This window comes from Arachis hypogaea, chromosome 10, assembly GCF_003086295.3.
Source record: "Arachis hypogaea cultivar Tifrunner chromosome 10, arahy.Tifrunner.gnm2.J5K5, whole genome shotgun sequence".
Classification (NCBI taxonomy): Eukaryota; Viridiplantae; Streptophyta; class Magnoliopsida; order Fabales; family Fabaceae; genus Arachis; species Arachis hypogaea.
The window spans coordinates 70324449-70349499 of NC_092045.1; the positions used below are offsets into that span (position 1 = coordinate 70324449).

General features: G+C 38.4%; 2 non-coding genes across 2 annotated transcripts; both read right to left on the bottom strand.

Annotated features, from left to right (window-relative positions):
* Nucleotides 1–4003: 4003 nt before the first annotated feature.
* On the bottom strand, nt 4004–4111 carry LOC112718740 (small nucleolar RNA R71). The gene has a single exon (XR_003161066.1). It is a non-coding gene; the product is annotated as a small nucleolar RNA R71 (small nucleolar RNA).
* A 13709-nt stretch (nt 4112–17820) lies between these two features.
* On the bottom strand, nt 17821–17928 carry LOC112719184 (small nucleolar RNA R71). The gene has a single exon (XR_003161495.1). It is a non-coding gene; the product is annotated as a small nucleolar RNA R71 (small nucleolar RNA).
* Between the last annotated feature and the right edge of the window lie 7123 nt (nt 17929–25051).

Sequence of the window (25051 nt, forward strand, 5' to 3'; positions counted from 1 at the left end):
GACCCCATTCTCAACAAACTTCTGGAAGATTGCTTGAATTCCTCCTTTGTATTGCCAACTAACACACCACATTCTGGCTCAATCCAAGAATTCCAAAAACTTCTCAATGAAAGTGTTGCATCTCAATTTTAACTCTAAAAAACCGAAACTGAGGAAGCTACAGCCAAATCTAAAATAGAAAACTGTCTTGCAGTTGCTCAACCAATCCAAGTTTCCCGTGAAGAGTTTGATCTCAAGATCTCCCATGCTATTTCTGTTCAAGCTTTCCATGATCAAGAAGAAGCAAGACTCGAGGCAGAATTGGCTTAGATTCAAGAACAACTTACCATTGTTCACCAAAATTAAGCCATCCCAGCCAAGCCTCTGGCCGCAGCCCAACAAGAGCAACATCTTCTTATCCAGAAATTTGTCCCAATTGACACCGAGCGGGGAGAATATGAAAAATAACTTGAGAAAATCCAAACTAACAAGCTCAGGCAAATTGAAGTGCTTACAATCTTGGAAAACAAAAGAACAAAGTTGCACTCTGATTTGGCAAAATTATTGGCACTGATGAGCGGATAATTTATACGCTTTTTGGCATTATTTTTAGTATGTTTTTAGTATATTTTAGTTACTTTTTATTATATTTTTATTAGTTTTTATTTAAAATTCACTTTTCTGACCTTTACTATGAGTTTGTGTGTCTTTCTGTGATTTCAGGTATTTTCTGGCTGAGATTGAGGGACCTGAGCAAAAATCTGATTCAGAGGCTGAAAAAGGACTGCAGATGCTGTTGGATTCTGACCTCCCTGCATTCGAAGTGGATTTTCTGGAGCTACAAAAGCCCAATTGGCGCGCTCTCAATTGCGTTGGAAAGTAGACATTCTAGGCTTTCTAGAAATATATAATAGTCCATACTTTGCCCGAGATTTAATGGCCCAAACCGGTGTTCCAAATCAGCTCAAGAATTCCCGGCGTTTAACGCCGGAACTGGCACAGAAGTGGGAGTTAAACGCCCAAACTGGCACAAAAGCTGGCGTTTAACTCTAAGAAAAGTCTCTACACATGTAAGCTTCAATGCTCAGCCCAAGCACACACCAAGTGGGCTCGGAAGTGGATTTTTACGTCATTTACTCATTTTTGTAAATCTTAAGCTACTAGTTCTCTATAAATAGGACCTTTTGCTATTGTATTTTCATCTTGGTTCTACTGGTTCCCTCTCTGGGGCTGAAGCCAATGATCACCATTATCACTTATGTAATTTCAACGGTGGAGTTTCTACACACCATAGATTAAGGTGTGGAGCTCTGCTATACCTCGAGTATTAATGCAATTACTACTATTTTCCATTCAATTCAGCTTATTCTTGTTCTAAGATATTCATTCGCATCCAAGAACATGATGAATGTGATGATTATGTGACACTCATCATCATTCTCACTTATGAACGCGTGCCTGACAACCACCTCCGTTCTACATGCAAACAAGGCTTGAATGTTCATCTCTTGGATTCCTTAATCAAAATCTTCGTGGTATAAGCTAGAATTGATGGTGGCATTCTTGAGAATCCGGAAAGTCTAAACCTTGTCTGTGGTATTCCGAGTAGGATTCAGGGATTGAATGACTATGACGAGCTTCAAACTCACGGTTGTGGGGCGTTAGTGACAGACGCAAAAGAATCACTGGATTCTATTCCAACTGATCGAGAACCGACAGATGAATAGCCGTGCTGTGACAGAGCGCGTTGAACATTTTCACTAAGAGGACGGGACTGTAGCCATTGACAACGGTGATGCCCAACATAAAGCTTGCCATGGAAAGGCGTAAGAAGGATTGGATGAAGACAGTAGGAAAGCAGAGAGACGGAAGGGACAAAGCATCTCTAAACGCTTATCTGAAATTCTCACCAATGAATTACATAAGTATCTCTATCTTTATTTTATGTTTTATTCATCTTTTAGTTATCAATGCTCCATAACCATTTGAATTCGCCTGACTGAGATTTACAAGATGACCATAGCTTGCTTCATACCAACAATCTCCGTGGGATCAACCCTTACTCGCGTAAGGTTTATTACTTGGACGACCCAGTGCACTTGCTGGTTAGTTGTGCGAAGTTGTGATAAAGAGTTGAGATTTCAATTGAGCGTACCATGTTGATGGCGCCGTTGATGATCACAATTTCGTGCACCAAGTTTTTAGCGCCGTTGCCGGGGATTGTTTGAGTTTGGACAACTGACGGTTCATCTTGTTGCTTAGATTATGTAATTTTATTTTATGATTAAGCTTTTTACTTTTCGAAAATTTTTCAAAAATACAAAAAATTTTATAAAATCTTAAAATAAAAAAAAATTTTATGTTTCTTGTTTGAGTCTAGTGCCTAATTTTAAGTTTGGTGTCAATTGCATTCATCTAATTTTCAAAAAATTGCATGCATTGTGTTCTTCATTGATCTTCAAGTTATTCTTGATGATTTCCTTGTTCTGATCTTTAAATTCTCTTGTCTTGAGTGTTTTGCTGTTTTTCATATGCATTCTCAATTTGTTAGTGTCAATAGTATACAAACTTCTAAGTTTAGTGTCTTGCATGCATTGTTTATTTGATCTTAGTTTCATTTTGATTATTCCTCATCATTAAAAATTCAAAAAAAAATTTAATTTGTGTCTTTCAAAGTCAATAATACAGAGAATTGAAGATTCAGAATATACAGCAGAGGAATTACACAGTAAAAGCTGGGCGTTCAAAACGCCCAGTGAGGAAGGAAAACTGGCGTTTAAACGCCAGCCAGGGTACCTGGCTGGGCGTTTAACGCCCAAAGGGGTAGCATTTTAGGCGTTAAACGCTAGAATGGATACCATTCTGGGGGTTTAACGCTAGGATGGCACAAGAGGGAAGATTTTGTTTTTAATTCAAATTTTTTTCAAGTTTTCATAATTTTTTGAAAATCAATTTCTTTCCATTTTTCAAAAATACTTGCTAACAATTAATGATTTGATTCAAACATTTCAAGTATGTTGCCTCTTCTGTTGAGAAAGGTTTAATGTCTGAATCATATCTTTTAAAATTTCTTGTTAGCTAAGTCATTAATTTAAAAAATCAAATCTTTTTAAATTTCTTTTCAATCATATCTTTTTAAAACCATAACTTTTCAATCATATCTTTTTGATTTCTTCTTTAAAAAATCTTTTTCAAAAATCACTTATTTCTTTCCCAACTTTAATTTTCGAAAATCATTCTTCAATTTTTCAAAATTTCTTCAAAATTTTTTAATTTATTTTCGAAAATTCTTCCCCTCTTCTCACATCCTTCTATTTATGGACTAACACTCCTCCTCAATGCACAATTCGAACTCTATCCCTCTTGATAAGTTCGAATTCTTCTACCTCCTCCTTCTATTCTTCTTTTCCTCTAACACCTGAAGGAATCTCTATCTTGTGACATAGAGGATTCCATACTTTCTTGTTCTCTTCTCTTTCATATGAGCAGGAGCAAAGACAAAAGCATTCTTGTTGAGGCTAATTCTGAACCTGAAAGAACCTTGAAGCGAAAGCTAAGAGAAGCTAAAGCACTACTCTTTGTAGAAGACCTAACAAAAATCTTCAAACAAGAAGAAGACATGGCAGCCGAAAACAACAACAATGCCAACAATGCAAGGAAGGTGCTGGGTGACTTTACTGCACCTACTCCCGACTTCTATGGGAGAAGCATCTCTATCCCTGCCATTGGAGGAAACAACTTTGAGCTTAAGCCTCAATTAGTTTCTCTAATGCAACAGAATTGCAAGTTCCATGGACTTCCATTGGAAGATCCTCATCCGTTTTTAGCTGAATTCTTGCAAATCTGTGACACTGTCAAGACCAATGGAGTTGACCCTGAGGTCTACAGACTTATGCTATTCCCTTTTGTTGTAAGAGATAGAGCTAGGATATGGTTGGACTCACAACCTAAAGAAAGCCTGAACGCTTGGGAAAAGCTAGTCAATGCCTTCTTGGCAAAGTTCTTTCCACCTCAAAAATTGAGTAAGCTTAGAGTGAAAGTCCAAACCTTCAGACAGAAGGAAGGTGAATCCCTCTATGAAGCTTGGGAAAGATACAAACAATTGATCAGAAAGTGTCCTTCTGACATGCTTTCTGAATGGAGCATCATAGGTATCTTCTATGATGGTCTGTCTGAACTGTCCAAGATGTCATTGGATAGCTCTGCTGGAGGATCTCTTCATTTGAAGAAGACGCCTACAGAAGCTCAAGAACTCATTGAAATGGTTGCAAATAACCAATTCATGTACACTTCTGAAAGGAATCCTATGAACAATGGGACGAATCAGAAGAAAGGAGTTTTTGAGATTGAAACTCTGAATGCCATATTGGCTCAGAATAAAATATTGACTCAGCAAGTCAATATGATTTCTCAAAGTCTGTCTGGAATGTAAGCTGCACCAGGCAATACTAAGGACGCTTCATCTGAAGAAGAAGCTTATGATCCTGAGAACCCATCAATGGAAGAGGTGAATTACATGGGAGAACCCTATAAAAACACCTATAATCCTTCATGGAGAAATCATCCAAATATCTCATGGAAGGATCAACAGAGACCTCAACAAGGTTTCAACAACAATAATGGTGGAAGAAACAGGTTTAGCAATGGCAAGCCTTTTCCATCATCTTCTCAGCAACAGACAGAGAATTCTAAGCAGAGCCACTTTAACTTAGCAACCATGGTCTCTGATCTAATCAAAACAACTCAAAGTTTCATGACTGAAACAAGGTCCTCCATTAGAAACTTAGAGGCATAAGTGGGTCAGCTGAGTAAGAAAGTTACTAAACTCCTTCCTAGTACTCTTCCAAGAAATACAGAAGAGAATCCAAAAGGAGAGTGTAAGGCCATCAACATGGCCGAATTTGGAGAGGAGGAAGAGGCAGTGATCGCCACTGAGGAAGACCTCAATGGACGTCCAATGGCCTCCAATGAGTTTCCTAATGAGGAACCATGGGAATCTGAGGCTCACACTAAGACCATAGAGATTCCATTGGATTTACTTCTGCCATTCATGAGCTTTGATGAGTATTCTTCCTCTGAAGAGGACAAAGATGTCACTGAAGAGCAAGTTGCTAAGTACCTTGGAGCAATCATGAAGCTAAATGACAAGTTTTTTGGTAATGAGGCTTGGGAAGATGAACCCCCTTTGCCCACCAAAGAACTGGATGACTTGACTAGGAAGAGATTACCTCAAAAGAGACAGGACCCTGGGAAGTTCTCAATACCTTGTACATTAGGCACCATGACCTTTGAGAAGGCTCTGTGTGACCTAGGGTCAAGCATAAACCTCATGCCTCTCTTTGTAATGGAGAAGCTAGGGATCTTTGAGGTACAAGCTGCAAGAATCTCACTAGAGATGGCAGACAATTCAAGAAAACAAGCTTATGGACGTGTAGAGGATGTTCTGGTAAAGATTGAAGATCATTACATCCCTGTTGATTTCATAGTCCTAGAGACTGGGAAGTGCATGGCTGAATCCATCATCCTTGGCAGACCCTTCCTAGCCACAGCAAAGGCTGTGATTGATGTTGACAGAGGAGAATTGATCATTCAAGTGAATGAAGAATCCTTTGTGTTTAAGGCTCAAGGATATCCCTCTGTAACCATGGAGAGGAAGCATGAAGAGCTTCTCTCAAAACAGAGTCAAACAGAGCCCCCACAGTTAAACTCTAAGTTTGGTGTTGGGAGGTTCCAACATTGCTCTGAACATCTGTGAGGCTCCATGAGAGCCAACTGTCAAGCTACTGACATTAAAGAAGCGCTTGTTGGGAGGCAACCCAATGTTATATTTATCTATTTTCCTTTGTTATTTTATGTTATCTGTAGGTTGATGATCATGTGAAGTCACAAAATCAATTGAAAAAGCAAAAACATAATGAAAAATAGAAAGAAAAAATAGCAGACCCTGGAGGAAAACTTGCTGGCATTTAAACGCCAGTGAAGACAGCATAATGGGCGTTTAACGCCTAGTCTGGCACCATTCTGGGCGTTTAACGCCAGAAAGGGGCACCAAACTGGCGTTTAACGCCAGGAATGGGCAAGCAGCTGGCGTTAAACGCCAGAAAAGGGTAGCAGCCCGGCGTTTAACGCCAGGATTGGCAGAAAGGGCATTTGGCACGCCACTTGGTGCAGGGATGAGCTATCCTTGACACCTCAGGATCTGTGGACCCCACAGGATCTCCACCTACCCCACCACTCTCTCTCTTCTTCACCCATTCACCAATCACCTCAATACCTCTTCCCCAAAAACCCTCACCTTTCAAATCCCACCATTCTCTTCACCACTCACATCCATCCTTCATAAAACCCCACCTACCTCACCACTCAAATTCAAACCACTTTCCCTCCCAAACCCACCCATAATGGCCGAAACATACCCCCCTCTCCATCCCTATATAAACCCATCTTCGCTCCTTCATTTTCACACAACCTAAATACTACTTCTCCCCCTTGGCCGAAACATAAAGCCCCCCTCCATCTCCTCTATTATTTCTTCTTCTACTCTCTTCTTTCTTGTTTTGCTCGAGGACGAGCAAATCTTCTATGTTTGGTGTGGTAAAAGCGTTGCTTTTTGTTTTTCCATAACCATTTATGGCACCTAAGGCCGGAGAAACCTCTAGAAAGAGGAAAAGGAAGGCAAAAGCTTCCACCTCCGAGTCATAGGAGATGGAGAGATTTATCTCAAGGGTGCATCAAGACCACTTCTATGAAGTTGTGGCCATGAAGAATGTGATCCCCGAGGTCCCTTTCAAACTCAAAAAGAGTGAATATCCGGAGATCCAACATGAGATCCGAAGAAGAGGTTGGAAAGTTCTTACCAACCCCATTCAACAAGTCGGAATCTTAATGGTTCAAGAGTTCTATGCCAATGCATGGATTACCAAGAACCATGATCAAAGTGTGAACCCGGACCCAAAGAATTGGCTTACAATGGTTTGGGGGAAATGCTTAGATTTTAGTCCGGAAAATGTAAGGTTGACATTCAACTTGCCCATGATGCAAGGAGATGAACACCCCTACACTAGAAGGGTCAACTTTGATCAAAGGTTGGACCAAGTCCTCATAGACATTTGTGAAGAGGGCACTCAATGGAAGAGAGATTTAAGAGGGAAGCCGGTTCAACTGAGAAGGCATGACCTCAAGCCCGTGGCTAGGGGATGGTTGGAGTTTATCCAACGCTCAATCATTCCCACTAGCAACCGGTCTGAAGTCACTATAGACCGGGCTATCATGATTCATAGCATCATGATTGGAGAGGAAGTAGAAGTTCATGAGGTTATATTCCAAGAACTTTATAAGGTGGCGGACAAGTCCTCTACCTTGGCAAGGTTAGCCTTCCCTCATCTCATTTGTTACCTCTGTAATTCAGTTGGAATTAACATAGAGGGAGACATCCTCGTTGATGAGGACAAGCCCATCACTAAGAAGAGGATGGAGCAAACAAGAGATCCCACTCATGGACATGAGGAGATTCCTCATCATGAAATCCCTGAGATGCCTCAAGGGATGCACTTTCCTCCACAAAACTATTGGGAGCAAATCAACACCTCCCTAGGAGAATTGAGTTCCAACATGGGACAACTAAGGGTGGAGCACCAAGAACATTCTATCTTCCTCCATGAAATTAAAGAAGATCAAAGAATCATGAGAGAGGAGCAACAAAGGCAAGGAAGAGACATTGAGGAGCTCAAGCACTCCATAATTTCTTCAAGAGGAAGAACAAGCCGCCATCACTAAGGTGGACCCGTTCTTTAATCTCATTGTTCTCTATTTTTCTGTTTTTCGAAAATTATGCTTTATCTTTTATTTATGTTTATGTCTTATGATCATTAGTGTCTTAGTGTCTATGCCTTAAAGTTATGAATGTCCTATAAATCCATCACCTTTCTTAAATGAAAAATGTTCTTAATTGAAAAAGAGAAGAATTGCATGAATTTCGAATTTTATAACAGATTAATTATTTTGATGTGGTGGCAATACTTTTGATTTCTGAATTTATGCTTGAACAGTGCATATGTCTTTTGAATTTGTTGTTCATGAATGTTAAAATTATTGGCTCTTGAAAGAATGATGAAAAAGGAGACATGTTACTGAGGATCTGAAAAATCATAAAAATGATTCTTGAGCAAGAAAAAGCAGTGAATTCAAAAAAAAAAGAGAAAGAAAGAGCAAGCAGAAAAATCCAATAGCCCTTTAAACCAAAAGGCAAGGGTAATAAAAAGGATCCAAGGCTTTGAGCATCAGTGGATAGGAGGGCCTACAGGAATAACATCCTAGCCTAAGCGGCTAACCCAAGCTGTCCCTAACCACGTGCTTGTGGCGTGAAGGTGTCAAATGAAAACTTGAGACTGAGCGGTTAAAGTCGTGATCCAAAGCAAAAAGAGTGTGCTTAAGAACCCTGGACACCTCTAATTGGGGACTCTAGCAAAGTTGAGTCACAATCTGAAAAGGTTCACCCAGTTATGTGTCTGTGGCATGGATGTATCCGGTGGTAATACTGGAAAACAGAGTGCTTTGGGCCATGGCCAAGACTCATAAAGTAGTTGTGTTCAAGAATCATCATACTTAACTAGGAGAATCAATAACACTATCCGGATTCTGAGTTCCTATAGAAGCCAATCATTCTGAATTTCAAAAGATAAAGTGAGATGCCAAAACTGCTCAGAGGCAAAAAGCTAAAAGCCCCGCTTATCTAATTAATACTGATCTTCATAGATGTTTTTGGAATTCATTGTATATTCTCTTCTTTTTATCCTAATGATTTTCAGTTGCTTGGGGACAAGCAACAATTTAAGTTTGGTGTTGTGATGAGCGGATGATTTATACACTTTTTGGCATTATTTTTATTATGTTTTAGTTAGTTTTTATTATATTTTTATTAGTTTTTATTTAAAATTCACTTTTCTGGACTTTACTATGAGTTTGTGTGTCTTTCTGTGATTTCAGGTATTTTCTGGCTGAAATTGAGGGACCTGAGCAAAAATCTGATTTAGAGGCTGAAAAAGGACTGCAGATGCTGTTGGATTCTGACCTCCCTGCATTCGAAGTAGATTTTCTAGAGCTACAGAAGCCCAATTGGTGCGCCCTCAATTGCGTTGGAAAGTAGACATCCTGGGATTTTCTGCAATATATAATAGTCCATACTTTGCCCGAGGTTTGATGGCCCAAACTGGCGTTCCAAATCAGCTCAAGAATTCCTGGCGTTTAATGCCGGAACTGGCACAGAAGTGGGAGTTAAACGCCCAAACTGGCACAAAAGCTGGCGTTTAACTCCAAGAAAAGTCTCTACACATGGAAGCTTCAATGCTCAGCCCAAGCACACACCAAGTGGGCTCGTAAGTGGATTTTTACGTCATTTACTCATTTTTGTAAACCTTAAGCTACTAGTTCTCTATAAATAGGACCTTTTGCTATTGTATTTTCATCTTGGTTCTACTGGTTCCCTCTCTGGGGCCGAAGCCAATGATCACCATTATCACTTATGTAATTTCAACGGTGGAGTTTCTACACACCATAGAATAAGGTGTGGAGCTCTGCTGTACCTCGAGTATTAATGCAATTACTACTATTTTCCATTCAATTCAGCTTATTCTTTTTCTAAGATATTCATTCGCACCCAAGAACATGATGAATGTGATGATTATGTGACGCTCATCATCATTCTCAATTATGAACGCGTGCCTGACAACCACCTCCGTTCTACATGCAAACAAGGCTTGAATGTTTATCTCTTGGATTCCTTAATCAGAATCTTCGTGGTATAAGCTAGAATTGATGGCGGCATTCTTGAGAATCCGGAAAGTCTAAACCTTGTCTGTGGTATTTCGAGTAGGATTCAGGGATTGAATGATTGTGACGAGCTTCAAACTCACGATTGTGGGGCGTTAGTGACAGACGCAAAAGAATCACTGGATTCTATTCCAACTGATCGAGAACCGACAGATGAATAGCCGTGCTGTGACAGAGCGCGTTGAACATTTTCACTGAGAGGACGGGACTGTAGCCATTGACAACGGTGATGCCCAACATACAGCTTGCCATGGAAAGGAGTAAGAAGGATTGGATGAAGACAGTAGGAAAGCAGAGAGACGGAAGGGACAAAGCATCTCCAAACACTTATCTGAAATTCTCACCAATGAATTACATAAGTATCTCTATCTTTATTTTATGTTTTATTCATCTTTTAGTTATCAATCCTCCATAACCATTTGAATTCGCCTGACTGAGATTTACAAGATGACCATAGCTTGCTTCATACCAACAATCTCCGTGGGATCGACCCTTACTCGTGTACGGTTTATTACTTGGACGACCCAGTGCACTTGCTGGTTAGTTGTGCGAAGTTGTGATAAAGAGTTGAGATTGCAATTGAGCGTACCATGTTGATGGCGCCATTAATGATCACAATTTCGTGCACCAGGCACCTCAAATTCCTTTTTTATTTCTAACTTTATTTTGTAGTAATTTCCATCTTTTCTGAACTTTAATATATGTTGAACTTCTAAGTTTGCCAACAATAGAAGAGTTTTAAGTATTTTCCATGGATCGAATTAATCACCTTTCTTGACTCGATATCTTTAATTTGATAGGCATTTCTAGAATATGTCCCTATTATTTGAAAAGGACCTTCCCAACTATGGGACCATTTACCTAGAAATCTCGACTTCTTTTCCATCGGTAAAATGACCTTTAAAACTAATTCGCCTATGTGGAAAGACTTTTCTTTAATTCGATGATTGTAACTTCGAGCCACACTTTCTTTTTGTCGAATCACATTATCGAGTGCCAGGATTCGTTCCGAATCTAATTCATTTAACTCATCAAACATTGCATTCCAATAATCATCAACTAGAAAATTATTCTGTTATGATACCCTTAAAGTATTTAAATTAATTTCCAATGGTAATATTGCATCATGACCATACACCAATTTATAAGGTGAAGTTCCAGTTGATCCTCTTGGCAAATTTCGATAAGCCTATAGTACTTGGCTTAAAGTTTCATGCCATGTACGAGGCTTATTTCCAATATGCTTTTTAATCAGAGTTATCAGAATTTTATTTGCTGCCTCTACTTGCCCATTAGCCTGTGCATAATAAGGAGTCGAAGTAACCATATTAATCCTCCTTGAGGTTGCAAAATTCTTAACTCTCTGACTAGTAAACATGATTCCTTGGTCAGTACTTAACGTCTGAGGAATACCAAATCGATGAATAATATGTTCCTCGACAAAGTCTATTATTTCACTTTGACCAACTTCTATTAGGGGAATTTCTTCGACCCATTTTGTGAAATAATCAATAGCTACTAAAATAAATTTGTGCTGTTTAGATGAAGGAGGGTGAATTAACCCAATTAAATCCAAAGCCCAACCTCTGAATGGCCATGGCTTTATTATCGAATGTAACTCGGCTACTGGAATCTGTTGTATCGAGCCATGTTTCTGACACTCTTGACATGCCTTTGCATAATTGATACAATCTTTTATCATAGATGGCCAGTATACATGATTGCGATATAACACCATTTCATTTTCTTTCCTGCTTGATGTGCACCACATATTCCATTATGAACTTCACCCAAAGCAATATTTTGATCTTCTTGACTTAATCATCTTGATAAACTTCCATCAATCCCTTTTTTTGTATAACTCATCAGCCATTAAAACAAAGTTCATTGCTTGTAACTTAACCTTTCTATTGATTGTAATACTGGGATCTCTCAAATAATGAGCAATAGGTTTTCTCCAATCAGAATTCTCCTATTCATCCACACAAAAAACTTCTCTTTCATTTGCTGGAATTAAAATTTTATGGATACCAGATAATTTCTTTAGAGTTTCTAGACCAACCCGATATCTCGAAGCAATTTGGGCTAACTCGTTAGCAATTTCATTATGAATTCTAGAGATATATACCAGAGAAAACTTCTGAAAAGACGTTAATAACTCCCAAGCAGTTACTAAATATTTCTGTAACATCTCATTATTAACTTATATTCTTTTGAGAACTACTTTAAAACTAACTGTGAATCCCCTAAAATCTGAACTTCTAAAGCTCCTTTATCGATTAAAATCTTAAGACCCAAAATTAGAGCCTCATATTTAGCCACATTATTAGAATAAGGATACTTTAACTCGAATAAAAATTCTGATAGAGTACCCTCTTGTGAAATAATGAAGATTCTAACCCCTGCGCCATCTTTATGCTTAGACCCATCAAAATACAATTTTCAATAGTTGATTTCCACATTAACTATATTTGCCCACTGGTCATTCAGAACTTTCAAATTATCCATAAGAAAGTCTGCAATGATCTGACCTTTGACAACCTTAGCTGAAACATGTTGTAAATCAAATTCTGTTAATGCCAACTTCCATTTCCCCAACCGTCTCCTTAACATAGGAAAACTCAACATATATTTTACGAGATCAGTTTGTGATATAAATTTCACTGTTTTAGCCACCATGTAACACTTTATTTTCATACAAGCATGATATAAAGATAAGCACAATTTTCAATCGGGGAATGCCTCGTTTTAATCTCAGTTAAAACTCGACTAAGATAATAAACTGCTCGTTCATTCCCATTTTCATCATCTTGGGCTAACATACAACCTATAGTAGTTTCAGTTGTTGCAATGTATAATTTTAAAGGTTCAGAACGTCGAACATTTGCCATAATAGGGGCTTGAGACAAATAAGTTTTAATCGAATCAAACGCCAATTGATGATTGCGGTCTACTCAAAATGTGAATCATTTTTCAATTTTACTAAAGGTGCAAACAGTCCGAAGATAATTCACTTTTCCCAAAAACGACTGTACTTCCTTCTTCGATTTGAGCGCAGACAATGCTAATATGACATCAGCTTTATTTTTATCGATAGCTATCCCTTTTTTTATGAACAACAAATCCTAAGAAATTTTCAGCCGATACCCCAAATGCACATTTCAAAGGATTCATTTTTAATCCTTTTTTCCTCATAGTAAAGAACGCCTTTCTTAAATGATCAATATGTTGACTTACACAAATCGATTTGACCATCACATCATCGATATATACTTCCATAAATTTTCTGGTAAACTCATGAAAAATGGCATTCATTGCCCGCTGATATGTCGCTCCAGCATTTTTTAAACCAAAAGGCATAACCACCCACTCATATGTACCTAAAGCTCCAGGACAACGGAAAGCAGTTTTAGCCACATCATCTTCCGCAATGAAAATCTAGTTGTATCCAGAATAATCGTCCATGAAACTAAGAATTTCATTTCCTGCTGTAGAATTGATTAACATATTGGCAATTGGCATGAAATATTCATCCTTTGGGGTAGCATTATTTAAATTGCGAAAATCGATACATACCCTTAATTTTCCATTTTTCTTCATTACTAAGACGATATTTGAAACCCATTCCACATACCGAGCAGTTTGAATAAACTTTGCTTTGATCAAGTGTTCTATTTCTTCCTTAATCTTTATATTAATTTCAGGAGCAAAACGTCTCGGAGTTTGCTTCACTGGTCGAGCATTAGGTTTCAATGCTAATCGATGTTCTACTAATGAACGATCAAGACCAGGCATCTCATGATAATCCCATGCAAAACAATCTTTAAATTCATGTAATAGATTGGAAAGCTCAGTTCGGAAAGGATTAACAAGATCTTTACAAAGATACATAATTTGAACGTCATCATGAGTCCCCAAATTAATTTCTTCTAAAGGATCCTGAGATTCGAACCCTTTATAATGATCGTCCTCTTTAGTTCAATATTTTTCAAATCACAAAGGCTCCAAATCATAAATACAATCGAAAGTAAAATCGATAGAATCATTAGAAATAGGAGAAACTTGATCTTTGATTAAATCATCACTAATTTTATTTTTTACACAATGAGCCTCTGCTATTAAATCGATAGTCCGACTCACATCATTAGTTTCATTAGAAGTAATAGGGAAATCGTAACTAAATTTGACTGGAAGTGTCGAATCAAACATAATACAATAAGTAAATTTACTAATCCTATCTGATTCAACTTTATCAGAAGAATCATCTTTATTTTCTAAAACTTGAAAATTATTTAAATAATTATGCAGAGTTACCAGGTAGTTGATGAGCGGATAATTTATACGCTTTTTGGCATTGTTTTTAGGTAGTTTTTAGTAAGATCTAGCTACTTTTAAGGATGTTTTTATTAGTTTTTATACAAAATTCACATTTTTGGAATTTACTATGATTTCAGGTATTTTCTGGCTGAAATTGAGGGACCTGAGCAAAAATCGGATAGGAAGCTGAAAAAGGACTACAGATGTTGTTGGATTCTGACCTCTCTGCACTCGAAATGGATCTTCTAGAGCTACAGAATTCCAAATGGCGCACTCTCAATTGAGTTGGAAAGTAGACATCCAGGGCTTTCCAGCAATATTTAATAGTCTATACTTTATTCGAGTTTAAATGACGCAAACTGGCGTTCAACGCCAGTTCCATGCTGCATTCTGGAGTAAAATGCCAGAAACACATCACAAACCAGAGTTAAACACCAAAAACATGTTACAACTTGGCGTTTAACTCCAAGAGAAGCCTCTGCATGTGTAAAGCTCAAGCTCAGCCCAAGCACACACCAAGTGGTCCCCGGAAGTGGATTTCTACATCAATTACTTATCTCTGTAACCCTAGTAGCTAGTTTAGTATAATAGAACTTTTTACTATTGTACTAGGCGTTTGTCTTTGACCAGATCTTTGATCAGTTATGCTATCTTAGACTTTTGTGGAGGCTGGCCATTCGGCCATGCCTGAACTATTATCACTTATGTATTTTCAACGGTGGAGTTTCTACACACCATAGATTAAGGTATGGAGCTCTGCTGTTCCTCAAGTATTAATGCAATTACTATTATTCTTCTATTCAATTCAGCTTATTCTTATTCTAAGATATTTGCTGCACTTCAACATGATGAATGTGATGATCCGTGACACTCATCATCATTCTCACCTATGAACGCGTGCCTGACAACCACTTCCGTTCTACCTTAGATTGAGCGCGTATCTCTTAGCCTCCATTCCGAAAGATCGGAGTCTTCGTGGTATAAGCTAGAATTATTGGCGGCTATTCCTAAGATCCGGAAAGTCTAAACCTTGTTTGTGGTATTCTGAGTAGGATCTGAGATGGGATGACTGTGAAGAGCTTCAAACTCGCGAGTGTTGGGCATAGTGACAAACGCAAAAGAATCACTGGATTCTATTCCAACATGATCGAGAACCGACAGATTATTAGCCATGCTGTGACAGCGCATTTGGACCATTTTCATTGAGAGGATGGGAAGTAGCCATTGACAACGGTGACGCTCTACATACAGCTTGCCATGGAAAGGAGTAAGAATGATTAGATGAAAGCAGCAGGAAAGCAGAGATTCAGAAGGAACACGTATCTTCATGCGCTTATCTGAAATTTCCACCAATAAATTACATAAGTATCTCTATCTTTATTTTATGCTTTATTTATCTTTATATTCGAAAACCATTATAACCATTATTATCCGCCTGACTGAGATTTGCAAGATGACCATAGCTTGCTTCATACCAACAATCTCCGTGGGATCGACCCTTACTCACGTAAGGTTTATTACTTGGACGACCTAGTGCACTTGCTGGTTAGTTGTGCGAAGTTGTGAAGAATGTGTGTGAACCATAGTATTGTGCACCAAGTTTTTGGAGCCATTACAAGGAATTGTTCGAGTTGTGAAAAGTATGAGTCAATTTTTCGTATCAAGTTTTTGGCGCAGTTGCTGGGGACTGTTTGAGTTTGGACAACTGACGGTTCATCTTGTTGCTCAGATTAGGTAATTTTCTTTTCAATAATTTTTCAAAAATCTTTCAAAAATTTTTATTTATTTTCGTTTTTCCAAAAAGAAATTTTTGAAAAACCCAAAAAAATTAATAAAATCATAAAAACCAAAAAGTTTTGTGTTTCTTGTTTGAGTCTAGTGTCAATTTTTAAGTTTGGTGTCAATTGCATGTTTTTTAAAATTTGTGCATTTTTTAAAAAACTCATGCATGGTTTTCTTCATGATCTTCAAGTTGTTCTTGACAAGTCTTCTTGTTTGATTTTTAAATTTTCTTGTTTTGTGTTTTTTGTTGTTTTTCATATGCATTTTTGCATTCATAGTGTCTAAGCATTAAAAAATCTCTAAGTTTGGTGTCTTGCATGTTTTTCTCTCTTGAAAATTTTTCAAAAATAAGTCTTGATGTTCATTTTGATCTTCAAAGTGTTATTGGTGTTCATCTTGACATTCATAGTGTTCTTGCATGCATCGTTGGTTTTGATCCAAAATTTTCATGTTTTGGGTCATATTTGTGTTTTTCTCTCTCATCACTAAAAATTCAAAAAAAATATCTTTTCCTTGTTTTACTCATAATTTTCGAAATCTTTGGGTTGACTTGGTAAAATTTTTTTAAAATAAGTTGTTTCTTGCTAGTCAAGTCAAGATTTTATTTTTAAAAATCTTATCTTTTCAAAATCTTTTTCAAAAATCAAATCTTTTTCATTCTTTTTATTATTTTTTTAAAATTTTTAAAATTGATTCTCAAAATCTTTTTCTTATCTTTATTTCATGATTTTCGAAAACTTTACTAACAATTAATGTGATTAATTCAAAAATTTGAAGTTTGTTACTTTCTTGTTAAGAAAGGTTCAATCTTTAAATTCTAGAATCATATCTTTTAGTTTCTTGTTAGTCAAAGTAATCAATTTTAATTTTAAAAATCAAATCTTTTTCAAAACAAATATCAATCATATCTTTTCAATCATATATTTTTTTCAAAATCAATTTCAAAAATCTTTTCTAACTCCTTATCTTTTCAAAATTGATTTTCAAATCTTTTTCAACTAACTAATTGACTTTTTGTTTGTTTTACTATTTCTTATCTTTTTCAAAACCACCTAACTACTTTTATCTTTCATCATTTTCGAAAATTACCTCCCTCTTTTTCAAAATTCTTTTAATTAACTAACTGTTTCAAATTTTAATTTTAATTTTATTTCTTCTCTTAATTTTCGAAAATCACTAACTTTTTTTGAAAAATAATTTTCGAAATTCTCCTCCTCTCATCACTTTCTATTTATTTTATTTATTTACTAACACTTCTCTTCATCTAAAAATTCGAACCCTCTCTCCTCATTCTTTTATTCTTTTCTTCTTCTACTCACATAAAGGAATCTCTATACTGTGACATAGAGGATTCCTCTTCTTTTCTGTTTTCTTTTTTTTCATATGAGCAGGAGCAAGGACAAGGACATTCTTGTTGAAGTAGATCCTAAACCTGAAAAGACTCTGAAGAAGAAGCTAAGAGAAGCTAAAGCACAACAATTCAGAGAAAACCTTACAGAGAATCTCAAAAAAGAAGGAGACATGGCCGAACCCAACAATAATGCAAGGAGGATGCTGGGTGATTATACTACATCTACTTCCAATTTTTATGGAAGAAGCATCTCAATCCCTGCCATTAGAGCAAACAATTTTGAGCTGAAGTCTCAACTAGTTGCTCTAATGCAACAAAACTGCAAGTTTCGTGGACTTCCATCAGAAGATCCCTATCAATTTTTAACTGAGTTCTTACAGATCTGTGATACTGTTAAGACTAATAGAGTAGATCCTGAAGTCTACAGGCTCATGCTTTTCCCTTTTGCTGTAAAAGACAGGGCTAGAACATGGTTGGACTCACAACCTAAAGACAGCCTGGACTCTTGGGATAAGCTGGTCACGGCCTTCTTGGCCAAGTTTTTTCCTCCTCAAAAGCTGAGCAAGCTTAGAGTGGATGTTCAGACCTTCAGGCAAAAAGATGGTGAATTCCTCTATGAAGCTTGGGAAAGATACAAGCAGTTGACCAAAAAGTGTCCTCCTGAAATGCTTTCAAAGTGGACCATTTTGGATATATTCTATGATGGTCTATCTGAGTTCTCTAAGATGTCACTGGACCATTCTGCAGGTGGATCCATTCACCTAAAGAAAACGCCTGTAGAAGCTCAAGAACTCATTGACATGGTTGCAAATAACCAATTCATGTACACCTCTGAGAGGAATCTTGTGATTAATGGGACGCCTCAAAAGAAGGGAGTTCTTGAAATTGATGCTCTGAATGCCATATTGGCTCAGAACCAAATGTTGACTTAGCAAGTCAACATGATTTCTCAGAGTCTGAATGGATTGCAAAATGCATCCAACAGTACTAAAGAAGCATCTTCTGAAGAAGAAGCTTATGATCCTGAGAACACTGCAATGGCAGAGGTGAATTACATGGGTGAAGCCTATGGAAACACCTATAATCCCTCATGGAGAAATCATCCAAATTTCTCATGGAAGGATCAACAAAAGCCCCAACAAGGCTTTAATAATGGTGGAAGAAACAGGTTTAGCAATAGCAAGCTTTTTCCATCATCTTCTCAGCAACAGACAGAGAATTCTGAGCAGGGCCCCTCTAGCTTAGCAAACATAGTCTCTGATCTATCTAAAGCCACTTTAAGTTTCATGAATGAAACAAGGTCCTCCATTAGAAACTTGGAGGCACAAGTGGGTCAGCTAAGTAAGAAAATCACTGAAACTCCTCCTAGTACTCTCCCAAGAAATACATAAGAGAATCCAAAAAGAGAGTGCAAGGCCATTGATATAATCAAAATGGCCGAATCCAAAGAGGAAGGGGAGGACGTGAATCCCAATGAGGAAGACCTCATGGGACGTCCTCCAAACAGAAAGGAGTTCCCTATTGAGGACCTAAAGCAATCTGAGGCTCATATAGAGACCATAGAGATTCCATTAAACTTCCTTCTGCCATTCATGAGCTCTGAGAACTATTCTTCCTCTGAAGAGGATGAAGATGTAACTGAAGAGCAAGTTGCTCAATATCTAGGAGCCATCATGAAGCTGAATGCCAAGTTGTTTGGTAATGAGACTTGGGAAGGTGAACCTCCCTTTCTCATTAGTAAACTAAATACATGGGTTCAGCAAACTTTACCTCAAAAGAAACAAGGTCCTGGTAAATTCTTAATACACAGTACCATAGGCACTGTGACCTTTGAGAAGGCTCTGTGTGACCTGGGGTCAGGTATAAATCTTATGCCACTCTCTGTAATGGAGAAACTGGGGATTTTTGAGGTACAAGCTGCAAGAATCTCATTAGAAATGGCAGACAAGTCAATAAAACAAGCTTATTGGTTGGTAGAGGACGTGTTAGTGAAGGTTAAAGGCCTTTACATCCCTGTTGATTTCATAATCTTAGACACTGGGAAGGATGAGGATGAATGCATCATCCTTGGAAGACCCTTCCTAGCCACACCAGGAGCTGTGATTGATGTTGACAGAGGAGAGCTAGTCCTTCAATTGAATGGGGACTACCTTGTGTTTAAAGCTCAAGGATATTCCTCTGCAACCATGGAGAGGAAGCATGAAAAGCTTCTCTCAATATAGAGTCAAACAAAGCCCCCACAATCAAACTCTAAGTTTGGTGTTGGGAGGCCACAACTAAACTCTAAGTTTGGTGTTGGGAGGTCCCAACAATGCTCTGAACAGCTGTGAAGCTCCATGAGAGCTCACTATCAAGCTATTGACATTAAAGAAGCGCTTATTGGGAGGTTACCCAATTTTTATTTATCTATATTTCTATTGTTCTTTTATGTTTTATTAGGTTTATGATCATGTGGAGTCACAAAACAATTGTAAAAATTAAAAACAGAATAAAAATTAGCAGAAAAAAAAAGCACACCATGGAGGAAGAGTTGTCTGGCGTTTAAATGCCAGAAACAAGCACCTGTCTGGCGTTTAACGCCAGAAACAAGCACCAAGCTGGCATTTAATGCCAGAAATAAGCATCAGGCTGGCGTTAAACGCCAGAAACAGGCTACATCTGGGTGTTTAACGCCAGAAATAAGCTACAGTCTGGCGTTAAATGCCAGGATTGCATACAGAGGGCGTTTTACACACCTAAAAGGTGCAGGGATGAGAAATCCTTGACACCTCGAGTTCTGTGGACCCCACAAGATCACCTCAGGATCTGTGGACCCCACAGGATCCCCACCTACCCCACTTCTCTCTTTTTCACACAATCCAATAACACTATACCATTCACCAATCACCTCAATCTCTCTTCCCCATTACCCCTTCACCAATCACATCCATCCACTCTTCCCCATAAACCCCACCTACCTTCAAATTCAAAATCTCTTTCCCACCCAAACCCACCCTAAATAACCAAAACCAAACCTCTATCCCTCCACTATATAAACCCCTCCATCCTTCTTCATTTTCACATAACACTACCCTCTCTTCTCCCCCTTGACCAAAACCCACACCTCTCTCCCTCTCCTCCATATCTTCTTCTTCTTCTTCTATTCTTTCTTCTTTTGCTCGAGGGCAAGCAACATTCTAAGTTTGGTGTGGTAAAAGCATAGCTTTTTTTGTTTTTCCATAACCATTGATGGCACCTAAGGCCATAGAAACCTCAAGAAAGAGGAAAGAGAAGGCAATTGCTTCCACCTCTGAGTCATGAGAGATGGAGAGATCCATCTCAAAAGCCCATCAAGACCACTTCTATGAAGTTGTGGCCAAGAAAAAGGTGATCCCTGAAGTCCCTTTTAAGCTCAAAAAGGGCGAATATCCGGAGATCCGACAAGAGATTAGAAGAAGAGGATGGGAAGTTCTCTCCAATCCTATTCAACAAGTTAGAATCTTAACGGTTCAAGAGTTCTATGCAAACGCATGGATCACTAGGAACCATGATCAAAGCATGAACCCAAACCCAAGGAATTGGCTTACAATGGTTCGGGAGAAATGCTTAGATTTCAGTCCGGAGAACGTAAGGTTGGCATTCAAATTGCCTATGATGTAAGAAGATGCATGCCCCTACACTAGAAGGGTCAACTTTGATCAAAGGTTGGACCAAGTCCTCATGGACATATGTGTGGAAGGAGCTCAATGGAAAAGAGACTCAAAAGGCAAGCCGATTCAATTGAGAAGACAGGACCTTAAGCCTGTGGCTAGAGGATGGTTGGAGTTCATCCAACGCTCCATCATCCCTACTAGTAACCGATCTAAAGTAACTGTGGATCGGACCATCATGATCCATAGCATCATCATTAGAGAGGAGGTAGAAGTTCATGAAGTCATCCCTCTAGAACTCTACAAAGTAGCCGAAAAGCCCTCCAACTTGGCAAGGCTAGCTTTTCCTCATCTCATTTGCCATCTATGCAACTTAGCTGGAGTTGTCATAGAAGGAGACATCCTCATTGAAGAGGATAACCCCATCACTAAGAAAAAGATGGAACAAACAAGAGAGCCGATTCATGGATCTCAAGAGACGCATGAGGAAGCTCATCATCAAGAAATCCCTGAGATGCCTCAAGGGATGCATTTTCCTCCAAACAACTATTGAGAACAACTCAACACTTCTCTAGAAGGATTGAGTCATAACATGAACCAATTAAGTGTGGAACACCAAGAGCACTCCATCATTCTCAATGAGATTAGAGAAGATCAATGAGCTATGAGGGAGGAGCAACAAAGGCAAGGAAGAGACATAGAGAAGCTCAAAGACACCATTGGTCCTTCAAGAAGAAGGCGCCACCCTCACTAAGGTGGACTCATTCCTTAACTTCCTTGTTCTTATCTCTCTGTTTTCAGTTTTATGCTATATGTTTGTCTATGTTTTGAGTCTTTACTACATGATCATTAGTATTTAGTAACTATGTCTTAAGGCTATGAATAATTCCATGAATTCTTCACCTTTCTTAAATGAAAAATGTTTTTAATACAAAAGAACAAGAAGTACATGAGTTTTGAATTCATCCTTGAAATTGGTTTAATTATATTGATGTGGTGACAATACCTTTTGTTTTCTGAATGAATGCTTCAACAGTGCATATTTTTGATCTCGTTATTTATGAATGTTAAAATTGCTGTCTCTTGAAAGAATGATGAAAAAGAGAAATGTTATTGATGATCTGAAAAATCATAAAATTGATTCTTGAAGCAAGAAAAAGCAGTGAAGAACAAAGCTTGCGAAAAAAAATTTAAAGAAAGAAAAAGAAAAAGCAAGCAGAAAAAGCCAATAGCCCTTAAAACCAAAAGGCAAGGGTAAAAAGGATCCAAGGCTTTGAGCATCAATGGATAGAAGGGCCCAAGGAAATAAAATCCAGGCCTAAGCGGGTAAATCAAGTTGTCCCTAACCATGTGCTTGTGTCATGATGGTCCAAGTGAAAAGCTTGAGACTGAGTGGTTAAAGTCGTGATCCAAAGCAAAAGGAGTGTGATTAAGAGCTCTAGACACCTCTAACTGGGGACTTTAGCAAAGCTGAGTCACAATATGAAAAGGTTCACCCAGTCATGTGTCTGTGGCATTTATGTATCCGATGGTAATACTGGAAAACAAAGTGCTTCGGGCCACAGACAAGACTCATAAAAGTAGCTGTGTTCAAGAATCAACATACTTAACTAGGAGAATCAATAACACTATCTGAACTCTGAGTTCCTATGGATGCCAATCATTCTAAACTTCTAAGGATAAAGTGAGATGCCAAAACTGTTCAGAAGCAAAAAGCAACAAGTACCGCTCATCTATTTAGAACTAATATTCATTGATATTTTGAGATTTATAGTATATTCTCTTCTCTTTATCCTATTTGATTTTCAGTTGCTTGGGGACAAGCAACAATTTAAGTTTGGTGTTGTGATAAGTAGATAATTTATACGCTTTTTTTAGTAAGATCTAGCTACTTTTAGGGATGTTTTTATTAGTTTTTATGCAAAATTCACATTTCTGGACTTTACTATGAGTTTGTGTGTTTTTCTATGACTTCAGGTATATTCTAGCTGAAATTGAGGGACCTGAGCAAAAATCTGATAGGAGGCTGAAAAAGGACTACAGATGTTGTTGGATTCTGACCTCCCTGCACTCGAAATGGATTTTCTGGAGCTACAAAACTCCAAATGGCACGCTCTTAATTGCGTTGGAAAGTAGACATCCAGGGATTTCTAGAAATATATAATAGTTCATGCTTTATTCGGGTTTAGACGATGAAAATTGGCGTTCAATGCCAGTTCCATGCTGCATTCTGGAGTAAAACGCCAGAAACACGTCACAAACCAGAGTTAAACGCCAAAAACACCTTACAACTTGGCGTTTAACTCCAAGAAAAGCCTCTGCACATGTAAAGCTCAAGCTCAGCTCAAGCACACACCAAGTGGGCCCCAGAAGTGGATTTCTACATCAATTACTTATCTCTGTAACCCTAGTAGCTAGTTTAGTATAAATAGAACTTTTTACTATTGTACTAGGCGTCTGTCTTTGACCAGATCTTTGATCAGTTATGCTATCTTAGGCTTTTGTGGAGGCTGTCCATTCAGCCATGCCTGAACCATTATCACTTTTGTATTTTCAACGGTGGAGTTTCTACACACCATAGATTAAGGTGTGGAGCTCTGCTGTTCCTCAAATATTAATGCAATTACTATTATTCTTCTATTCAATTCAGCTTATTCTTATTCTAAGATATTCGCTGCACTTCAACATGATGAATGTGATGATCTGTGACACTGGTGCGCGAAATTGTGAACTATACTTTTTCACAACTCTCATAATCCCCGGTCATGAACCCCAAAAACTTGGTAGCTCAATACCATGGCATTACACAACTTCGCACAACTAACCAGCAAGTGCACTGGGTCGTCCAAGTAATAAACCTTACGCGAGTAAGGGTCGATCCCACGGAGATTGTTAGTATTGAAGCAAGCTATGGTCATCTTGTAAATCTTAGTCAGGCAAACTCAAATGTATATGGTGATGAACGAAAATAACATAAAAGATAAAGATAGTGATACTTATGTAATTCATTGGTAGGAACTTCAGATAAGCGCATGAAGATGCCTTCCCTTCCGTCTCTCTGCTTTCCTACAGTCTTCATCCAATTCTTCTTACTCCTTTCCATGGCAAGCTCGTGTAGGGTTTCACTGTTGTCAGCAGCTACCTCCCATCCTCGCAGTGAAAGCTAATGCACACACTCTGTCACAGTGCTGCCAATCACTGGTGTGGTTCCCTCCCCTACTGGAATAGAATCCAGTGATTCTTTTGCGTCTGTCACTAACGCCCAGTAAGTTACAGGTTTGAAGCACGTCACAGTCATTCAGTCATTGAATCCTACTCAGAATACCACAGACAAGGTTTAGACCTTCCGGATTCTCTTGAATGCCGCCATCAGGTCCTGCCTATACCACGAAGATTCCGGTTAAAGAATCCAAGAGATATTCACTAGAGCCTCTTATGCTTGTAGAACAAGAGTGGTTGTCAGTCACTTTGTTCATGGGTGAGAATGATGATGAGTGTCACGGATCATCACATTCATCAAGTTGAAGAACAAGTGATATCTTAGAACAAGAACAAGCGGAATTGAATGGAAGAACAATAGTAATTGCATTAATACTCGAGGTACAGCAGAGCTCCACACCTTAATCTATGGTGTGTAGAAACTCCACCGTTGAAAATACATAAGCATAAGGTCTAGGCATGGCCGAATGGCCAGCCCCCCAATGATCTAAGATCTAAAGTGATCAAAAGATATAAAGATCCAAAGACTTAAAGATCCAAAGATTTCTAATACAATAGTCAAAGGTCCTATTTATAGAAAACTAGTAACCTAAGGTGTACAGAAATGAGTAAATGACATAAAAATCCACTTCCGGGCCCACTTGGTGTGTGCTTGGGCTGAGCAATGAAGCAAATTTCGTGCAGAGACTCCTCTTGGAGTTAAACGCCAGCTTTAGTGCCAGTTTGGGCGTTTAACTCCCATTTGGGTGCCAGTTCCAGCGTTTAACGCTGGAATTTCCTGAGGTGACTTTGAACGCCGGTTTGGGCCATCAAATCTTGGGCAAAGTATGGACTATCATATATTGCTGGAAAGCCCAGGATGTCTACTTTTCAACGCCGTTGAGAGCGCGCCAATTGGGCGTCTGTAGCTCCAGAAAATCCACTTCGAGTGCAGGGAGGTCAGAAT